Source organism: Callorhinchus milii, unplaced genomic scaffold (assembly GCF_018977255.1).
Source record: "Callorhinchus milii isolate IMCB2004 unplaced genomic scaffold, IMCB_Cmil_1.0 Scaffold18, whole genome shotgun sequence".
Lineage (NCBI taxonomy): Eukaryota > Metazoa > Chordata > Chondrichthyes > Chimaeriformes > Callorhinchidae > Callorhinchus > Callorhinchus milii.
In genome coordinates this window covers 10,260,498-10,282,125 of record NW_024704759.1, presented here as the reverse complement: position 1 = coordinate 10,282,125, position 21,628 = coordinate 10,260,498, and positions in this window count along the sequence as shown.

Genomic DNA, 21,628 nt, shown 5'->3' with positions numbered 1-21,628 from the left:
TTTATACTGGCCTCAAAGCCCTGGAGAATTCAGCTTACTAACTTCCTTCTCCCCAGCAAATGTTTGAGCTTTTCCAACTGTAATAATCCCTTCAAAAATATAAATAAACTAAGAATACTTTGGTCACTCGATCCACGAATGCTTGTGGGACACTGCTGTGCGCAATTGACTCCCATGTTTCGGCCACAAAATATACAGTTTACAGAATATCCCGTGAAGTGCTTTGAGATGTCTTGAAGATGTTATAAGGCACTACATCAAATGCAAGGATTATTATTATTATTTCTGTGATTTTCTCCATCCCCACTCTCCCACCCTCCCTTCTGCTCAGAGAACTCAGACCCGATGCGCATTCGACATATCGTCCCCTCTGTCCCACCATCAGCAGTGTGAGCCACTGGGCCCCATACCCTCTGGAGCTCCCTCCCTCTGTCAATCCCTCCATCTCGCCCCATCGCTATCTGTCATCAGAGCTGCTTGATAAACTACCTGTTTGATTCTATGGTCACTGCTTGGTGCAGTCTTTGTAAAACCCTCGAAGACATTACCCTTTGTGAAGGAAGCTATAAAAATTTAGGTTGTTATTGTTGGATTGGAAGCAAGACTGCTCAAGGCAAAATTAACGTTTTAAAAGTTAAAAGGGGGATTTTGGCAGGTAAGCAAAATTGTGAATGAAAGCAGACCAGCTTTGGGTCTAAAATTAGCTCCATGGTCTGAGAGAATCAATCGATATCATTCCTTTTCATTTAAAATCTTAAGTATCATATTTCAGCGCCTTGGGACGTCCCCTTGATGTGAATAATGCTATACAAATGTCATTTGTTGTTGTTGTTGAAAGCCTGTGCTTTGTCTGCAGTGAACAGGAAAGAGCATTTTGTGGCAGTTTAAAAGACTGGAGTTGTTTGTGGATGGAAAAATTCTTAGGAGTAGTTTTGATTTCAAATTTACAAGGAGATTTGCTTCTCAGACCATATGTTACTGATTTGGAGCCAATCTAATGTTTGGATTAGACGTCAACAAAAAAATCTGTGAGCGAAACCTACAATTGGCTCTTTGACTTTTTATTGCCCTTTTGGGGGTTAAGCATCCGGAATTCACTAGTGCAAAAACTGGGATCCTGACATCAAACATGCATGACTACCAGTAACTGCAGGAATTCTTCAAAACAATAGTTACTGTAACACATTAGTCATCAAACCACAAGCCATAATATTTAACAAATGCTTATAGGCGGCCAACGGCTAGGAGTGTCATTTCATACGTTTTTGCAAGGAAATAACGTCTATGAAGAAAACAGATTTTGGCCCAGTATGTATATATAGTGCGTAGATGAATCTGGAGCTTGAGTTTTGGATGGATCATAAAAAGCTCCCACATTAACACTATGTTCACCAAACGTTTTCCAATCTAGAAAATGTGTACGGATTCATTAAACTACTGTAACTAGCAACCACAAGCGAACGATTATACAGTTTACATGAAAGTATCGCACGCAGATTAGCCCTGTTATTTCCCACGTGTGCATCTGAAATAGCTTAGATCAAAAACTTCATTGATAGAACAGAAAGCACTGTTTTGCCAAAATAAAATCAGCTCACTTCTTCACTGCCTCCCAAAGTCAAAACCTAGATTCCCAGCCTGTGCAGATTTATAATAATAATAGAATAATAATCTTTGCATTTGTTACAGCACCTTATCACATCTTCGGGACATCTCAAAGCGCTTCACAGAATACACTGTAAAGTGTTGTAACTCTATATTGTGTGGACCAAACCCGGCAGCCAATTTAATTGATTTAAGCTGTGAATGATTAATTGACTAACAGGTGACACCATATGATGGCAGCCAACAGATAAGGAATGGCACCCCAACAAAGTGTAATAATTTGATAAAAGATGAAATTGCCAAAAAGTCCTGTTGCAGTTTTTAATTTGCAATTGAGTTAAAAACTTCAAAGATCTCCCTGTAGTTTTGCTTTTCAGTAACCTGCTCTCAATAAATCCCCAATGGCTTTTTTTTTGGTCACCAAGGTATATGGTTTTGTGTAGCACAGGGGAAATCTCTACAAAACTACAGTATTTAAGATGCACGGTACAATTGCGGTGTTGTATTTTATCTAGAATTAGAATAAAAAAAACTTTCCACAATCTTGGTTAGTTGCTTGATTCAAAAGAAACACAAACAAGCAGCTGAATGATGTCACCAGTTGTCTGTGGTCTGTTAGGAAACCCTGTACAACTTTCAACCCAAAAAACAATCAGACCCAAGCCAGTCATCAATGGTGGAATAAACATATCTCCAGTGTCCTATTTATTTAAAGGGCCAGTGGAAGCCACAAATGACATGGTACACAGTACTTCTGTCAAAGAACAGAAAAACATTGCAAGGAGAGGAAATTGCTTTTGAAGATGTAAGTTTGGCACAAAGACAGACATCAGGAAAATAAAGGAAGGAAAGTAAGATTCAAACTTTCCAATGTTTTTCTGTGAAATGTCAACATTCTAAAAAATTCCCTCTTTTCTCAGTCATATTAAAACAACGTTTTGAATCACATAAGATGCAACCATTATCATGTGTGTTGCATTGCATTGTTTTAAAAATACAATTGATTTTTTTAAACAGAAATGCCAGCCTAGATTCCCAATAATAATTCTTGGATTTGATACAGACCCTTACCACATCATTTTGATAAAAGTCTCTAGCACTTCTACTGTAAAGTGTAGTGACTGCATTTGCAGGTGAATGCAGCAGTCAATTTGCATACGTTAAATTTCCCACAAAATACCATGAGGTGTACGATCAATTTTATCTGGGGGATTGTTGTCCAGGATACTCAAAGACATTCCCTTGTCTTGTCCAATGGTACCATGAGATCTTTGACGTCCATCTGAACAGGCTGAAAGGACTTCAATTTAACATCTCATCCAAAGGATGGCATCTCCATCAATGCAGTGCTCCACCACACTGCTCTGAAGTATCAGCCTAGATTTTGAACTCAAAATCTTGACATGGAGCTTGAACCTATAACCATCTAAATCAGAGCGAGAGCGGTACTGATTAAGCCAGACTAACACCTAATTGAAGCTACAACCTTTTGAACCAGAGGAGAGAGTGCTACCAACTCAGCCAGGCTGATACCTAGATGGCCTAGTGGGCAAAAAAATCATATAGATCAGAAGGTAGCATGTTACATTCCCAGTATATACCAGGTCAGTTGGTGTCAGTCAAGGCAGCATGCTACAACTGTAGTAGGACTAAACAATCAGAGAAATTGGCCAAAACCTCACAGAGGGTTCAACAAAATATACATCTGGGCTAATCACAGATTTTCAATAAAAGTTTACCATTGTGAGCACAGTCTAGGAAGTTTCCCACAGCTTGTACCACTAGAACCACCCCTTGGGGCAATAGCAATAACAAAAACAAAGTTCACCTAGTGACACACTTGATGGCAATATTTGTACAGATACATTAAAGTACTATTCTGTAATTCTATGGGGAGGCAATATGGCACAGACACAATAGGCCAAATAGCTTCATTTTACGCTGACGTTTTTATGATTTTATATAAGATTTTTTGTGGACAATAACTAGGAAGCATTGTGCTTGTCTGGAGATTTTGAGAGTAACTCAGCCAAAAGCCTATCCACATCAATAAATTGAGTCCAATACCGGTTTATTTAAAACATCTGGGCAGAACGCAGATGGCATCACATGCAGAAAAATAACTAATCAAGGTCTGAAGGAGCTTGAAGGAGACATAAAAGATATACATAGCCCAGACTCAATAAAAGAAGTAAAAATAGAAATTACACACCTTCAAAACTCCTTCAACAGGATTCTAACAACGTTCATGGGAGAGTTGTGTTCCATGGCCTAGAGGGTCAACAACCCAATTATAAAACAAAAAAGGAGCTCAAATCCATAAGAAAATCCAATCCCTCTGCTTAACTCTACATTCCTGCAGTCTGTTAATAACTGCCATGTGGTAAAAATATTATCGATTTCAACATATTTATGGCATGTGGAAATATCATTTCCTTTGCGAGATAGCAAAGTGGTCCGAAATGCAAATGGAGATCAGAGAACAATCTTTTTTGTCATAGAGAAGTGTCCAGTTGGTAACATCTGAAAACTCCTGAAGTGAGACGGTCAATTGAAGAAGATTGGAAATCGGCAGCATTTGAATCTCAATGGCATTATGAAAAGCTGAGATGCATTATTTTAGTCTACAACAACAACATCAACTTGCATTTATATAGCACCCCTCACGCTGGGCAATGAACCAGAGGGCTTGAAGTCTATTGCCCACAAAGGAATATTTAATTCCAAAAGTATCACTTATCTCCTAGGCTTTTGCTATTCCTCAAAGTAAATAATAACAACAACGCTTGCATTTGATATAGCATCTTTCACAATGGTAAGGATGTCTCAAAGCACTTCACAGGATTCATTGTAGTGAGCTGTACGTAGTCACTCTATTTTGTAGGTGAACAACACGGCATTTAAATTATAGGACAATAGCAAGGCATTCAGCCTATGTTAACATTGTTCATTTCCTGTGCCCTTTTATATTATTTTGCTACAAATACAGCACTTATCCACTTTCCTTTTTGAATGTTGTTGTAATATTTTCAATGTGGGGGTGGTGAGGAATACATAATAATGAGAAATATGGTTGTGATGGGTCCTGGTAGCTATGACACACAAAGCCACAGGCTTCATCGACAATTACTCAAATGGTAAATTCCTAGTCTCAGGTAGCTACTGAGGCAGCATTTGAATGGAGGTTAGTGATCCTCTATTCTTAGGCTTAAAGGCCATGACCTTAAAATTTAAGATTGTGTGGAATTTGAGAGAAAATTCTCAAATTCAAGCTTAAATTAGAGGCCAATTATTTTGGAGGGCAATTTTCCGCAGTAACTGAAAAAAAACAATTATCTGAAGCCAAAGCACATGAGAAATTTCAGGCCTGAGGTTTTCGATTTTAAAGGTAGAGAAAAATAAAATCAAACCACAATATTTTAGTATGGGAGCAGATGGATGGTCCATTCAAATAGTGACAGAATGTTGAGTTAAATGGTAGAGGGATGAAAGGCAGCAAAGAGTATGTTTTAGAGACAGCAAAGAGAAATACCTTTTTTAAGTAGAGGAGGAGTGGGTAAAATCTGAAAATTGCAGTTGTCTCTCTGACATTTGAGGTGTTTAGAAAGTTAAATACTTTGTGTGATTGATCAATTCCTCCTCCCTCAAAATATGTATTCTTCTTCTACAAGATAAATTGCCACCCAAATACCAGGCTGGTAAGTTTTGAAATTAAGAAATAGGCAGGTCAAGTGTCAAGCCTTTCAAAGATCAGAGTGATTGCTTATACTTTTGGGCCAATCGCACTCATCTATCACAGTACAAAGAAGGTATTACAGAATGGATTAGCAAAGAGCTGGACTAAACCCAAGAAAAAAATGTTTGTTAAGAGTCTTCATAGCTTAAGTGTAAATACAAAAATCACTTACATGCCCAAAGGCAATAATGATGAATTAGCTCAAAGATCACTAGATTTGGGTCACTTTCTCTATTCCCATTGCTTCACCACAGGTCACCTTTCAGAAGTAGTGTATTTAACTTTCATATGAAAGAGTACTGGAGCAGAACAACACTGATGGTGAGTGAAAGTATATGCACACCTTGATCTGGTTCCACTCAGTGAGAGCAGTAAACACTATTCGTTTACCTTGACCAAATGCTGAAACAGAGAAACTTTTAAATCCCCCCTTCCCCTCTCCCCATATCCCCAGCAGCAGGCTAAAGAATCAAAAGTGATCTTGAGGTCACAGAGATGACTGGATGTCAATTTTCTTCTACACCCTCATTTTAATTGTAGGGCTTCTGATCAAATTTATGTTCACTTACATTTACAAGCAAATGGGACGTTGGCTTCGTGTCTCACCCAAAGGATTACTGCACCAACTTCCACCATTTGGACTCCTTGAATCGAATATTAGATTGCTGGCCTTTCTGAATAAAGATCTTAGATTGAAGAGCTGTCTTAAACTTATAGTTAGAAACCAATAACCGTAATGGAGTTGATACAGTGGAATGTAGAATGCAACTTCAATTTGAAATAATAAAACTTACACACATACACAAACAGTTTGATTTATATCTTGATTTACATCTTTCTCCCACAAAATAAACAGTTAATCTGCTTTACAGTATATCCTATAAAGAGCTTTGAGCTGTCTCAACAAAGTGATAAAACGTTATATCAATGCAATTATTATTATTATTCTGTAACACAAAACCTTACAGCTAGAATGGCCAATCACATCCAGCCTTACACCCACATTATTTACCACAGAAGTTCATGTATACCTAACAGTTGTAGAAATAATAATTAAAATAATGAACTGCTTGGTCAATAACCTATTGGAAAAAAATCCAGATTTTTTTCCTTCAGCAGGTGGAGAGAATTTTATAGATTTCCTTCCAACTTGTGTGAATGGGAGGATCTTTAGACCAAACTATTCAACCCCTGCCTAGTTCTCAGAAAGGGTTCTCAAAAGAGTGAATCTCCAAAGTTTCCTCAGATAGAAACAATCCAAGAAGCTTGATCGACCTCACACATCCATTTCCGCAAAGTTCTAATCTCCAACCCCTCAAATGAATGTATGTCAATCAACCCACGTTATTATTCTGGCAAACCGTATTTGATTACACCAGAGATTACACCAGACTAATGTTGGAACCATACTGTCTCACCACAGGTATGCACGCATAGGGCTAGGCTCTGGAACTCCATCCCCCAGTGCCTTCGCCTCGCTTCCTCCCTTTCCTCCTTCAAGGCCGGTCTCAAGACCTTTCTCTTCGACCGAGCCTTCAGCTCCCCTCTCGACTCTCTACCCCCTCCTCGTTCCCTCCCTTCCCTCCCCTCACCCTGACCATTTCCCCCCAATGCTCGGATCCCGACCCAACTGTCCAGCGCCTTGGGACGTCCTCCCGACTTGAAAGGCGCTCTATAAGTGGAATCTTGTTGTTGTTGTTGTTGTAGGGCTAGGTTGGGTAGAAACTGATTCACACAACTGTGAAGCTCTGAGTCAGAACAATACAGCTATCTAACTCAATCTTTAAGCTTGCCAATTATGCATAGGAATCCCACCAAACCTTTCCCATTGATATTTACTTCTTCAACATAAATTGAATTCTGAATAGGTTCTTTTCTATTTTCATTTATTTCAAGCTGTGTGTGTGTGTGTGTGTGTATGTGTATCTCTCTCACACATGCTCTTTTTGCTAGAAACCACAATATTGCTAATGGATTTTCTACACATTCGATCGAAGATATGGAAGTTTAAAAGAAATACCTATTCAGATCTTGAATGTCTCCTTTGAAGAAAATGATGGTTTTATTTTTCAGGAGCCTTGAAAGTAATTATACTTAAAAACATTCAACAGTACTCATTACAAGCCCTCATTTGAACTTGTGTGATATAATTTTATTCTTATCATTTAAACCTTGTCACAATTTATTTACTGTTGTTCATTGTAAATCTATATTAACCATATACAGTTGATTGGAAGCATGTCATCCCTTACAAAGTTAATCCAAAATTAACAAGTAGTCGAAGAAAGGTTAAAACACCTTTTTCTAAAATAATTGAGAATGGGATATCTCAGCCAATGGATTGCATTACAGGAAACCCAATGATGTTCTAAGCCAAATTAACTTACTGTGTTGTTGATGACATTGTAGCAGAAAAAACAATATTCAAACAGCCAAATGAGACAGGAGATCATAATGAACTTGAATTTAACTCACTGCTGTAGATAGGCGGCCACATTAAATGGCTTCACAAACAGAGGACAAGCTAAGCCACAAACACTAACAAATTACATTTTTGTAGTGTTTTTTATGTCAGGAGGATGTCCCAAGGTGCTGGACAGTCAAGGATTTGGACCCGAGCTGGGGGATGAGATCAGAGTGGGGCGGAGGGCAAAGTAATATGGGGCTTTGCTGACTGAAAATGTTGTCTCAGCAGGAAAAATACATTTCGTGGATATGATTTCTTTTTATTTAGGCAAGACTCGGTTTTGGCTCCTCGCAAATAGCAGAGAGGAAGAAATATTTCAGCTAAATGAATGCAATGAATCCTTTGAGGAATGCAGTCCTACTTCAACCGAACAAAAATAAATAGGATTAAATGCTTTTGTTCCAAATTCCAAGAATATTTTGAATGACCCCCATTATGCACTGAAATAAAAGATAATGTTTTATTGCATATAAAATTATTTTGCGAAGTTTCCAGTGGAGTGAACAATAAGAGCAATGTGCAGACCATAAAAGATAGCATCCCTCAGATAAATTGTCTAATCGTTATCCTCCCTCTACATCTCCCTGTTTTTACAAACATCATGATGTGATCGACATCCTGACAAGTAAATAGTTCTCAAGTATCTTCTTAGCCAGCTCCAAGGAAGAGCACGAAAATGCAAAGAGATGTCTTGCCTTCCAGTCTGTGAAATACTTTTGTGGAAAACTACTGTTTACCACCCACAGTCTACTATATAAATTATTACATCTCTGCAGCTCCCAGTTAAAAAAAAAGGTTTTGATATTGGAACAGTACTACTTGTAGTATTTTAAAGAATACACCTGCTGTACTCAATATAATGGAACACAGATACGTTGTCCCAACAACAATAACAACAACAACAAAATTACATTTGTATAGCGCTTTCACGTCGGGAGGACATCCCAAGGCGCTTGACAGTCAGTGTTTCGGAGCCAAGCTGGGGGTCAGGATTGGAGAGGGTGGAGGGCGGGGGGGAAGCAGGATGATCGAAAGCACGGTTGAAGAGGAGGGTCTTGAGATGGGTCTTGAAGGAGGCGAGGGAGGGGGAGAGATGGAGGGACTGTGGGATGGAGTTCCAGAGGGTGGGGGAAGAGTGTCAGAATGCCCTCACTGCAATGGTGGGTCAGGCGAGGCGGGGGACGTGAAGCAAGCCGGAGCCTGATGAGTGGAGGGAGCGGGCAGGATGGTAGGGTGTTAGGGGGTCACAGAGGTAGGGGGGGGAGCAAGATCATGGAGGGCTTTTAAGTTGAAAACCAAGATTTTGAGGCCGACAAGCAGGGAGTTTGCATAGTCAAGCCTCAATGTTATGAATGCGTGTAGCTGGTTTTCGGAGGCCTGTCTTTTCCGAGACAGTGTCGGAGCCGGGCGATGTTGCGGAGGTGGGGGAAGGCAGAGCAGGTCATGACATGGACGTGGAGTAGAAAGGATAGTTGAGGGTCAAACAAAGTGCCAAGTTTCCAGACTGGCTTAATAAGGTGGAGTGTGCATCCATGGATGATGATCCTGTCAACGCCTGAGGTGTGGAGCCAATCGGTCTTGTTGACGTTGAACTGAAGAAAGTTAGCTCTCATCCAGGTCACAGCCCTGAGGAACGCCGCATGAGGCAGTGACGGGCCTAGAGGAGAAACTATTTGGGGAGATGAAGTGGAGGCATCTGAATGGAACACTTCTATTCAAAACTGTTATTGTAGCTTTGATGGAAATTGTTGACCTATGTCAAGTGATCATAGAAAATAAAAACACTCTATAATGGGCAAAGTGTTTACTGTTTCTCTCCTTTTGCTGTTTGCCTACAAAACATGCATGCAATAGAAACCCACTAACAAATAAAATCTGTTCCGATGATGTATATGTGAGGAAAAATTAAACAACATATTTGTTGTTTATGCCAGATCAGACAGCTACGATGCATGTAATCGTTTGAACAGTGACGCGTAGTACGGTTATAGGCTCACGTGAAGGTGCATCAGTCGTCCCCAAAAACTACGCATTTTGTGTGCAAGGAGGAAATTAGTACTTCCTCCCTCTTACTAAATTAATCTTTCTGTCTTTTAAAAAAATAGTGAGATGCGATACATCCTGATCTGCTGCTGATGTCATCACAACAACATTTGCTGTGCATCTAACCACCTTCAAACATCCTCACGCATAAAGGCCTTTGAAATTGAACATTGAAGTACATTTGTTATCTGCCAAACAGCATCATTGCAGGTTGTCTCATTTGCATGTGGCTTACCAAACACAAGCTTATTTCACTGTCAGTTTTCAACCTCGAAGAGATCTTATTTTTCCTCTCTTCAATACCACATCTGCAAAGCTATCCCCTGAATATCACTAAAGCTTGAGGTTGAGTCTCTTTCTTAAAAGATTTTTCAGAGTCACAGACGGAATGCGTTGACACCATTTATTGCTGCGAGTGGGTGCTTACCTTCTAGCCAGAGCTGCAATGGCCTTGCTCATGGTTCCTGTGGTAAACCTTCCTGTGTGATTATGAGGCTCAAGCACAAATGACGCCTTCATGACAGTTACAGCCCAAACAAGAACACATTCTGAAATAATTCTCCACCGGATGAAAAACATTAATGAATCTAATGATTAACCTCAACTAGATTTTAAACTACCATGACAGAGCGACAAAGCTAGAAATTAACATTAGTTAATTAATGGGTTCTTGGTTTTGAACATGGTAAGATCAATGTATACAGCATCAGTTCAGTAATTCCAAATCTTGATTGCAGTCTTTTTTTAAATGTGGTGTGTAATCTGATGCTGCAGTTCATCTGACAACATTCATAACAACAACTTGCACTTATATAGCGCTCTCCACATAAGGTAGCGTCTCAGAGTGCTTGACGGTGGCGGAGCCTGACTCGGCTGAGCCGGGGGGAAGTGACCGACCGTAAGCACGGTCGAAGGGGAAGGTTTTCAGGTGGTACTTGAAAGGGGGGAGAAAGGGGGCAAGGCGGAGGGATTGAGGGAGAGTGTTCCAAAGTTTCGGGGAATAGTGGCTGAAAGTGCGACCTCCGATGATGGGGTGGAGGGTGCGAGGGATGAGCAGGAGGCCGGTTCCAGTCGAGCGGAGGCGCCGGGTGGTGGATTGGGGAGTGAGGAGGTTGGAGAGGTAGGGAGGGGGCAGAGAGTGAAGGGATTTGAAAACAAGTGTGAGGATCTTGAAGTCGATCCATTCCGTGATGGGGAACCAGTGGAGCCTGGGACAGAGCTGGTGTGATGTGGGTACGGAGTTTGGTCCGGGTCAGTATGCGGGCGGCAGAGTTCAGAATGAGCTGATCTTTTGAATAGATGAGCTGGGGAGACCGGTGAGGGGAGAGATTGAGTAATCCAGGCAGGAGGTGATAAACACAAGCATGAGGGTTTCAGCTGTATTTGGGGTAAGGTACTGTCAGAGGCGGGCAATGTGGTGGATGTAGAAGACGGTGGTACTGGTCAGGGACCAGATGTGGGGAGGAAGGACAGCTGGGAATCGAACCGGATGCCTAAATTGTGCACTGGTTCGGTGAGTGTGAGGGAGAGCCCAGGGAGGTTGAGGAGTTCAGATCAGCAGGAGTAAAGACGTTGACAGGAGCCAAGGAGTATGGTTTCCAACTTGTCCACATTCAGCTGCAGGAAGTTTACATTCATCCAGGCCCTGATGTCTACCGGACAGGCTGATAGAACATCGGCGGACCTGGAGTTGGGACTGGAGGAGGCAAAGTGGATTTGTGTGTCATCCGCATACATGTGGAAGTTTACCCCCTGTCTGCAGATGACATCGCCCAGAGGGAGCATATAGATAAGGAAAAGAAGAGGGCCAAGGATGGAGCCCTGGGGTACTCAGCAGGTGACTAGGTGGGGGCACGAGGAGAATCCATTTGCCGAGTTGAAATGGAGGAGGTTGGTTACGTAGGACTCTAACATGCGAGTGCGATCACACTAAGGTGGATGATGGAGGAGAGGTGGTGGAGGAGGATGGGGTGGTCGACTGTGTCGAATGCGGTAGAGAGATCCTGGAGATCCTTGATCAAGATCAAGAACACAGGATATGACCTAATTAACATACGAATTCACATCATTTGTACTGTATAGGAACGCATCTCACTAAGACACATTTCACAATTACCATTTCCTGCTACACAAGTACAAAAAACAGCCATTTGACAGACTGTAATTCGATGTCTAATGCAAAACATGTTAACAAATTTTCTAAACCTCCCATTACAAGATTTTATTTCGACTGTACCAAGCATGAACATCTGAAAAAGCTTGCAACCAGCACAAATCTCATTAAAATGCTCCCTACAGCACCTTGTTTTTGTCTGCCAGTATCTAAAGTTTCTCTAACAGGTTAAGATCAAGAATCAAGGCACTCTGAGGGAAATGGGCTGGGGAGCAAAGCAGATCAGAATGTAGGGAGATACCGGAGCATGAAGGGATTTGAAGACCGAGTGTGCGGGCGGGCGGGCCTTCAGCCTCTTTGCCCCCACCCTCAGGAACTCCATCCCGCAATCCCTCAACCTCGCCTCCTCCCTTAAGACCCGTCTCAAGACCCTCCTCTTCAACCTTGCCTTCAGTCATCCTCCTACCCCTACCCTCCCCACCCTCCACCAGCTCCTCCTCAGCCAACTGCCAGCTCGGCTGCAGATCCCTGACTGTCCAGCCCCTTGGGATGTTCTTCTGACGTGAAAAGCGCTGTACAAATGTAATTTGTTGTTGAGGGTGAGGATCTTGAAATCGATCTGTTCGGTGATAGGGAACCAGTGTAGCCTGGCAAGAACTAGTGTGAAGGGGTGTGGAGTTTATTGGCGGTGAGTATGTGGGCGGCGGTGTTTTGGATTAACTGGATTTGTGGATAGCGGAGCTGGAGAGACTGGCGAGGAGTGCACTTGACCAGTCAAGGTAGGAGATGACGAACACCACCTGAGAATGGCACAACTAAGTATATTGTTTTGTCTGAGTATATTTAAAATGCTTTGCTGTGTAGTAACTTGTGTTGGATTCATCGTGGATTTAGGTGTTTCACAATGTCTGGTGCCTTTTAAGTGAAGAGATTTTCTCTGGACTACAGGAGCTTAGGGGCACCCACAAACACTCCATCGGTACTTCCAGGCAATGTCTCCATTCACACAGCATGGAAACATGCACTTAAATCTCACAATAATTATGTTCACCACACAGTATAAATTGAGAAGAAAATGCACAGAATCATTAGCTTAATAGTAATTGTAAACCTGCTTAGAATTGAAGTGTCTCTACAATTCTCTTACAATATAAACCTTGGCACTGAAAGATTTCAGTTTAATACCACTTGTAAATACGTGTCCATCCTACTTTGCCTTCAATTTTAATTAACTGACTTTTTATTGTAAGCTTATGGTGGAGACTGGCAAAGCTGTTTTTCTTACCGGGGTAGTTTAACAAATGGTTCAATGCATCCATCTGCAATCTGCCAAGGAGATGAAGGAAGACAGTTCCTATGAGAGTAGCAATATTTCAGTTATTTCACTTAATAAAAACACACTGAAGCCGCTTATGGTTTCGATAAACTATTTAAAACATGGATTAACAATTGATACAGGATTCATGTGAAGACCTGCGCTACGTTTTCATTGACAACTGAACGGAGTTGTAAAGCAAGCAAATGCTGCTGAGCCAAAAGGCTGAGATTGGCTTTGCAGGGCAGCTCAAACAGCTGTAAAATTCCATGATCTAGTTTGATTTCCTTTCTGCCATCATGAGTAAGCAACGGTATCTGCATTGAAATCCCCCTCATTCATGCCGAATATCATTCCTAGGCTTTGAGCCAGCTCCCAACTGACGTCACAATGCACATCAGGAACACAATGTGCTGGCGACAACCAAAGAAAAGGCTATATTAAAGGAGGAAGGACCCAGTAAAAAGTGACAGGATAAATTAAATAACCCAAAGTTAATTAGTGACTATTGTCATGGCATTGTCTTCCTACTAGACTGCTTCTGACTGCGAACTACAATCCTGTCTGCTGTACGTGTCACCACACCCTAAGCGGGAACACAGGTTTATAGAGTTAGCTGCATCATCACTTAATTAGAGCCAAGCAATCAAACTGGAGCTATGACCTGGACAATGCTGAGTCAGTGTGCAAGGAAAATCCAAGGTTGCATCAGATCGCAGACAGAAACTTTTATTTTATTATTCATATCTGCGCAAAGAAAGCTGAGGATAATGCCCAATCTAGAAGTTTAATAATTAACTCGTCCTTATTTATTTTGTAAGTTTACTTTGCAGTGAGTAACCTTGAAAGGGAAAAGCCTTAAAGGGATATTACAAAGGAGTTTTACCTAACGATCTTCTTTTGTATTAAAAAATATCTCAGATATTGTCATTGCAGTTCCCCTGCTATTATTTTCGCTAATACTCATTTTATATTCCTAACCCGAATTCTGCAAATGCAGTGTGAAAGAGAAAGCAGTGCCATATTGTGGAGCTCTGGGTCCTGTACCTTGCCTGTAAAAATTAGTTTTCCTAAGGCAACAGTAAACAGAAGCTGATTGAATTCTCAGTCGGGCCTTGCTGGATAGTGAGGAAAAACTGGGATGTTGTATATTTCAAGTTGTTTCCAGAGAATGGATTGACTCTGGAGACAAACTAGTGTGAACATGTTATCAGTCAATACCAATTTGAATTAGTCCGTAAATTGGCCCTTTTAAAATGGGCCATTCCTACAGCCTTGGGTTTAATGTGTTTTAAATAAGTTGGGATGTATCAAAAGATCAATAGCAAGCCAAAATAGTGGGGTATCCTGCCTCTGTATAAATCATTGGTGAGACCACACTTAAGAGTACTGTGTACAGTTCTGGTCGCCGCAATACAAGAAGGACATACATCGAGAAGATACAGAGTAGGGCAACCAAAATGATTGAGGGAATGGAGGGACTGCACTATGAGGAGCGACTCAGTAAATTGGGCATGTTCACGCTGGAAAAGAGAAGATTGAGAGGCGACATGATTTCTGTCTTTAAGATTCTAATGGGGCTAAACAATATAGATGATGACAGGCTGTTTCAACTTGTCCAGAATAGAAAAACCAGAGGACACAGCCTGCGATTGAAAGGGGGTAAGTTCAGAAAAAATCTACGCAAACACTATTTCAGTGAGCGAAGAGCGAACCTGTGGAACAAGCTCCCTGGGGAGACGGTTGAAGAAGGAAGTGCTGATTCTTTCAAACACAGATTAGATACTTTTCTTTTAGGAAATAAAATTATGAGATATAGTACATAAGTAGTTCGGGACATACGTGCACCTACTGCCAGGAAGGTGGAAAGCAAACTGGACGGATCTTGGTCTTTTTTCGTTCAGCATTTCTTACGTCCTTACATTCTTATGTTTTGGGGACCAGAATGGGGAATGGGGTACGCAGTAACCCACAGTAGTCTGACCAGAACACGACACAACTTCAGTGTGCTTTTGGTGGATTTAAATTCAACTGAGTTGATATCCATTTGTTTTATTCATCACAAGATGCAATACTACACAATATTTAATACTGCAATATTTAATAAGCGTCATTAAAAATTCACCTCAATTGAAGCACTGAATTGGTCATTTGCTTGTATCAGCTCCAGTAATGTACTGTACTAAGATCGCATAAACACTTCTGTTTACTTTGCATTTTCTGGTCACCATCGCCACCTGGAGGAGTTTTGTGTTCAGGAATGTACGCTGGTAAATTAGGAAAAATAACAGAGCACACAACACAGACCAGTTTTCTTTCTTTGCTCTCTCTCCCCCTAATGATTGAATGATATTACTGCAGAAAGTCAAATGGCGGGTATTATATGAACGTTTCATTAAGTTTCACCCACAAAATATACATCCAATTCACTTAACAGTACACTTTGTGAAACGCTTTGTAGATGTCTCAATGATGCGATAAAGCGCTACATCAAATGCAAGGATTATTATTATTTATTAGATTTCTCCATTTACAGCAACAACAACAAAATTACATTTGTATAGCGCCTTTTCATGTCGGGAGGATGTCCCAAGGAAGATTTAGAAGATTATCAAGAACAGATTAAGGCAATCACATTTTGATTTCAAAAGAAGCTTGAGTAGTGTAAATACAAGTTTTCTTGAAAATTTCCTTGTGTAAGGAAAAATGCTCCTAAGTTTTTTGAAGTGTTGTGGCAGCCAACAATAATTCAACTCCACTTTTCACCATTCAATAGTTGTTCAAAAATGATTCAGTTCAGATTAGCATTCTGAAACAGAACTATTTCAAACAAATAACGTCCAGCTCAACAGTCACAAACAAACAAGCAGCAAATTATTAAAAATACATAATTAAAACAAAATTAAAATTCCAAATTAAAACAAAAGTTGTACTGTATTTGGAGACTGACATTTCTGTGAAATCTCACCAAAATTAGTTTGATATTTCCGCAGGAAGAATAGTCTGTAATATGCTAAAAGTATGGATCAGTACACTGCCATGTTGATATATTTTACTCAGTATTGATCACAAAACAGATATACCTAGATCTGTTTGGTGTGATAACAGAAGCCCGAGTCCATTGTAAGTGAACTTGACCTGGCAATGTACAACAGCAGCCTCTTAAATAGTTTTGCCAGCCATTTTTCTTGGCCCTTCATTTATTTGTGTTTAACCAACTTTCCCAACAGAATATATTTGTACTAACCATTGAAACATTCTGACAAGAGCGCCATTGATAAATGAAAGCGTCGCTTTCTTCCTGCTTTCAAGAAAGCACTTAGCTAATTACATTATAAATGCAACAGAATCTCATTATATACAGTCATCATGGATTTAATGAACCATGTCAGTAGATTGAGTTTTACTACATTATTTGTTATTTGCCAAATTGAAAGATACAGTACTGATTGTAACCCAATAATTTGAAAAAAAGTGAGAATTAGCATTTTTTAAAATAAATATATATTTCTATAGTCTAGTAATATTTTTACTGGGGAGGAGAAGTTTAGAGGGCTACGGGGAGAGAGTGGGGGAGTGGGATTGAACTGAATAGGTCTTTTCAAAGTGCCGGCACAGACATGACGGGCCAAACGGCCTCCTTCTGTGCTGCATAATTCTATGATTCTATGATACTATAATCCTTTCCCTCAATTCCCATCTCACAAAAGATGCACAAAATATATCTGCCTCAGAATCCCTAGTCTTCCTTGTGAAGAACCTGACTTGTACTAAAAGCTTTCTGTGTTGTTATTTTCTGGCCTGTTTAGATTCCACCAGTTCAACAACAACAACAACAAAATTACATTTGCATAGCGCCTTTCACGTCGGTAGGACGTCCCAAGGTGCTGGACAATCAGTGTTTCGGACCCGAACAGAGGGTCAGGATCGAGGAGAGTGGAGAGCAAGGGGGGGAAGGGCAGTGACTGAAGGCACAGTCAAAGAGGGTCTTGAAGGAGGCAAGGGAGGAGGCGAGGCGGAGAGACTGCGGGATGGATTTCCAGAGGGTGGGAGCAGACTGGCTGAAGGCCCACCCTCCAATGGTGGGGCAAGCAAGACGATGGATGTAAAACAGGCCGGAGCCCGCTGAGTGGAGGAAGCGGACAGGTTGGTAGGGGGTTAGGAGGTCACAAAGTTAAGGGGGAGCAAGACCATGGAGGGCTTTGAAGGTGAGGACCAGGATCTTGAACTGTATCTTCTGTGTGATGGGAAGTCAGTGGAGTCGGGCGAGGATGAGGGTGATAGGGTCATGGAGTCTTGTGCGGGAGAGGACATGGGCTGCAGAGTTCTGGATGACCTGCAGCCTATGGAGAGAGGAGTTGGGGAGGCCGACAAGCAAGGAGTTTGCATAGTCAAGCCTGGTTATTATGAATGCATGTATGAGGGTCTTGACGGCCCGTAGTGTGAAACAGTGGCGGAGCTGGGCGATGTTGCAGAGGTGGAGGAAGTCAGAGTGGGTCATAGCACAGATGTGGGGTAGAAAGGATAGTTGAGGATCAAACAGGTTCCGGACTGGCTCAGTGAGGTGGAGTATGCATCCATAGATGGTGATGCTGTCAGTGCCTGATGTGTGGAGGTGCTGACGGGAACCAATTAGGACTTGATGTCTGACAGACATTCTGTCAGGACAGCAGTGGTCCTGGAGTCAAGGGTGGAGGCAGCGAGGTAGAGTTGAGTGTTATCTATATACATGTGGAGGTTGACCCTATGTCTGTGGATGATGTCACCAAGAGAGAGCATATAGATATTGAAGAGGAGTGGACTAAGGACAGAGCCCTGAGGAACGCCGCACTACATGGCTCGGGGGCTGGAGGAGAATCAGTTTATGGAGATGAAGTGGAAACGGTGTGAGAGGTACGATCTGAACCAGTCAAGGACAGAACCATGAAGATTGAGATGAAAGGAGTGGTGGTGGAGGAAGATAGAGTGGTCAATAGTATCGAAGACAGCAGAGAGGTCAAGGAGGGATCCCTGGTCGCAGATGAACAAAATATCATGTCACTTTGACCAGCGCTGTTTTTGTGCTGTGGGCAGTGTGGAAACCCAAATGGAGGGGTTCATGAAGGGAGTGGTGGGAGAGGAAGGAACGAAGCTGGGAAGCAACAACTCGTTCCAGGACTTTGGAAAGGAAAGGGAGGTTGGAGAGGGGCCGGTAATTTAAGAGCAGGGATGGATCCAGTGAGGGTATTTTAAGGATGGGTGTGATGACGGATGTTTTTAAAGGGATGGTAACGGTACCAGTAGACAGGGAGAGACTTATGATGAGTGTGAGTAGGGGGCAAGGAGATGGAGCTGGGAGGTAAGGAGAGGGGTAGGGATGGGGTCGAGAGAGCAGGTGATTGGATTCATGTGGGTTATAGTGGTGGTGAGAGAGGAGGGGGAGAAGGTTTGAGGGTGTGGAGGGAGGGATGGGTAGGGGCAAGAGATGAGCAAGAGATGGGGAGGGGATAGGATTCGGAAGGGCAGAGGCAGCTGAGTGGATCCCCTCGACTTTGGTTTTGAAGAAGTCCAGCATCTCCTCGCAGTTGAACTGTAATTACAGGCCTTTACCAATGCTGCTTTTCCGCCAGGCAATTGAGGTGCAGAAATATAATGGCTATTTGTGTTTACCAATACAAACTACTGGCAAGCTTTATGATATAGTATTTATCCAGCATGTCCCAACCTTCCTATTAAAAGTTACATACTAGGTATGTATCCCTCCATCTCGCTCCCTGTCTTCAAATCTTTCATCAAAACTCTCGTTAACCTATCTTTTGCTTTTAGATATTGATTGACCTGCTGTTCATTTTCATAATTTTTTTAACTTTATTTCACGATTTCCAGCTTTTCTTAAATGTTCTTAATCGAATGGCTCTTTGTTTTCTTTTTTTAAAGAAAACTAAGAACATAATGAGAATCATGAAAATCCCACAAGATGGCAGTATGTGCACAAATTGAATTTGAAGGAACATTCACGAATGAAATGATGTCATTCCACTCTTCCATAAATAAGAGTATTTTATTTTCCCAGTTGTTACCTTCAGAATTCCACTTTATTTGGGCTGTTGCAGGTCCCCTTCACCAATCCGGCTAAGAATGTATGCGTAGCTACTGTAAATCCTTCTTGTGGAACATTCAACAAGGTTTGTGATAAAGGGTGTGTTAGGGTGGTCCAAGCTGAACGAGCAGTGGGAAAGTTCGCTGAACAGCAACATCAATGGCAAGCTATTTGGTTTTAGCTGGTTAGACTCCAGCAGTTACCCCTACACACACTCTGGGGTCCCCAAGCCTTGGTTCTTGCCAACCTGCTCCTAATACTTTCCGGAATTAGGACAGTAAGATGTACCCCACCAGAGAGAGAGTGAGCATTCTAACAATCTATCTCTGGGATTTCCATGTGTAGGTGGGATGCATGGAAATTTCAGCTTGGTTTGGATACTATTAAGCACGGTGATGGGTTTTCGCATATGTCAGACACCCGGCTGACCAAAAAAAGTCTTTTGGAAGATAAAGCAGCGGTGTTAATTGTTTAGACATACTATTGATCTACCTGTTCCATCTGAGTGATTTTCACACCCTGACTGTGGATAAATGGACTGTGAAATCATCTCTACAAATCAATACTCCTAAATTAATTCAATTATGTTATGGTGCAGAATCAATGTGTGACACCATTGACCAAGGTTGGTTAAAGACTAGAAATTATTATTCTACCTTTGAAATAATAACAACAAAATTACATTTGGATAGAGCCTTTCACGTCTGGAGGATGTCCTAAGGCGCTAGAAAACAAATAATTAATGCTAATAGTAGTTACTGTAAAGGTTACAGAAAAAAATATTCTCCATGGTTGAAATCTGTCACAAACTGCTGTTGAAGCAAACTCCATAAATTCTTTGAAAAGGGAATTGAATAACAATGAATATTGAAACTGTCCTGCTTCAAGACCTTCCTCTTTGACCGTGGTTTCGGTCATCTTTCCCCCCCCATTGCTTCCATTTCAATTCGGGTGCGACCCTTCGAGTGTCCAGCACCTTGGGATGTTCTCCTGAAGTGAAAGGCGCTGTATAAATGTAAATTTGTATTGTTTTGTAAGAGTAGGATTAGGTGCTTGAAATGAAGTGAAACAGTAGCCAGACCTTATGGACCATCTATTTCTGTAACTACTGCCAAATACCTTCATATGGTGTTATTATTGCCTATTAAGGTCTCAAACTTATAATTGTTGGATGTCTTTTAAGGTAAATGTGTCTGACAATGGAATATGGGAATAGGGTTGATCCTCTGCGGCAGATTTGTTCCTGAGCCAGACGGGTCAAGAGTTAAGTCACTGTTGATGACAGACCAGTTAACCTGGCTTGACAGCAGTACTTAGAAAGTGTGGAGCTGTTACTGGGGGGTAGGGATTCTTCCTTTCAGCTCCTGTTAACTCTAAAAGTCAAAGCTGTAACAAATAAGGTGGACAAGTACCTCAAAACTTCCCAGACAATGCTCATGATGGCACAACTAAATGATTTTAGCTCATTAAACTCCATCAGTATTCCAACACACACCTTAAGTCCCCAGAGTTTGACACTTTCCAACCTGCACCTAATGCATTCCAGAATTAGTTAAATAGAGTGTATACTTCTGGGAAATGTGTGTCCACTCTTTGCCAAACAAAGAGAAATTTCCATGTCGAGATGGAATGTGTGTGGTCAGTCAAGTTTTGCTATCCTTATGCGTGGGGATGGGGTTCCATATGCATCAGAGACACAGCTCATCCAAATAGATTGCAAATATTTTTAATATTGAAATGACAAAATTCTGTATACAGTATCACTTTCAGAACTGTAGCCCATGTTCTGATTGAAAGTGTAACTTATGGTAAGATCTAAAAATATTGTTGGCCACCAGCCAAGGCAGACATTTCATGAGTGAACTTGTACATCTCAAAACATTATGCTTAAGAAACAGCTGCCTGGTGATTTCAGTATTTGATCAAGTGCTTGCAGGTGTGAAACATTACAAAGGCTGACTTTTAGAAAGCTTCCAACTTCCAACGCATGGGCTATAGTTGCTCTTGAAATATACCAAACAGCTCATAAATTTTCAATATAATGGAATTTCCCAAAGCTGTATAACAGAAGCAAAATAACAGTCTTCTGTCATACTGCAGTAAAAATACAGTTAACATTCCTCTGTGAATATATTGTCAGTGGTCCAGTCATCAGAAGAAAAGTAATACCTAAAGGCAACATGAAACAATTTCAATATGATTAACAATACGTCAGAGTATTTCATTGCAGCAGCAGTGAGATGCGTGTTCTGTTAGGAGCAAATATTTGT